Source organism: Echinops telfairi, unplaced genomic scaffold, assembly GCF_000313985.2.
Source record: "Echinops telfairi isolate 266 unplaced genomic scaffold, ASM31398v2 ScPeMD7_7466;HRSCAF=8504, whole genome shotgun sequence".
NCBI classification, from domain to species: Eukaryota; Metazoa; Chordata; class Mammalia; order Afrosoricida; family Tenrecidae; genus Echinops; species Echinops telfairi.
In genome coordinates this window covers 314,288-315,249 of record NW_022111366.1, presented here as the reverse complement: position 1 = coordinate 315,249, position 962 = coordinate 314,288, and the positions used below count along the sequence as shown (strand labels likewise).

Here is a 962-nt window from a genome sequence, read left to right as displayed (position 1 = left end):
ACCTGGAAGTATTATTCTTCAACTCCCATCCCCTAGACGCGATGGAAAGCAACTCTCTAACTTTAAAAAGAAAAAGAAGAGTTCTGGCTTTCAGGCCAGCGTTCTCATGCACTATAGCGGGGTAGGAGTCAATTCAACCTCACACCCAGCCAGCAATTGCCGCCGACCCGCCCGCGATGGCTCCGACGCACTTCCGTATCCGCCCCTTTAGGCCCGCCCCTGTTGCGTTATTTGACTGCGCCGGAAGAGGAAGCGTGGCTTGTGATTGGTCCGCCGGAAGAGGGAGCCTGGCTTGTGATTGGTCCATTGACACCAGTTTCCCTCCGCGACTTTCCGAGCTCCCTGAAGCGTGAGCAGCACGGACCAGAGCCTGCACCGGCGGGAGCTGCAGCGCAGACAGGATGGCGGACGTCCTGGACCTTCACGAGGCTGGGGGCGAAGACTTCGCCATGGATGAAGATGGGGACGGTGAGGACGGTGGAGGCGGCTGCGGAAGCAGGGGGCAGTCAAGGGAAGGGTACGATAGGGAAACGGCCTCCTTGCTGGCGGAGCAGAGACGCCGCCCCCTTGGGAGACTGCAGTGGGACAGGAGGCGGTGGGGCGCACGTCTAGTTGCTCCAATGGCTGTTTGTCACCCCTCGCTTTCCTTCTGGGGTTCCAGAGAGCATCCACAAATTGAAAGAAAAAGCAAAGAAACGGAAAGGCCGCGGCTTTGGTTACGGTGAGTGTCTGCGGGGAAGGGGTGGGGTGGTCGGGCGGCGGAGCCCAGGCGTTCGGAGAGCCCTCCTGGAGCCAGGGGACGGGGGTGAGGGCAGTCCCCGGTGATGTGCGTGCGTTCCTTGTAGAAGACGGGTCCCGAGCACGGATGCGTGAAGATTACGACAGCGTGGAGCAGGATGGCGATGAGCCTGGACCGCAACGCTGTGAGTGCCCCGAGCCTGTGGGGCTGGTGTGGGGCGTGG

The 962-nt window shown here is 61.2% G+C and overlaps 1 long non-coding RNA gene across 1 annotated transcript; it reads left to right on the top strand.

Annotated features, from left to right (window-relative positions):
- The first annotated feature begins 341 nt into the window (after window positions 1–341).
- On the top strand, window positions 342–922 carry LOC123520916. The gene is made up of 3 exons (XR_006679431.1): window positions 342–468; window positions 662–721; window positions 846–922. It is a non-coding gene; the product is annotated as an uncharacterized LOC123520916 (long non-coding RNA).
- The last annotated feature ends 40 nt before the right edge of the window (window positions 923–962 follow it).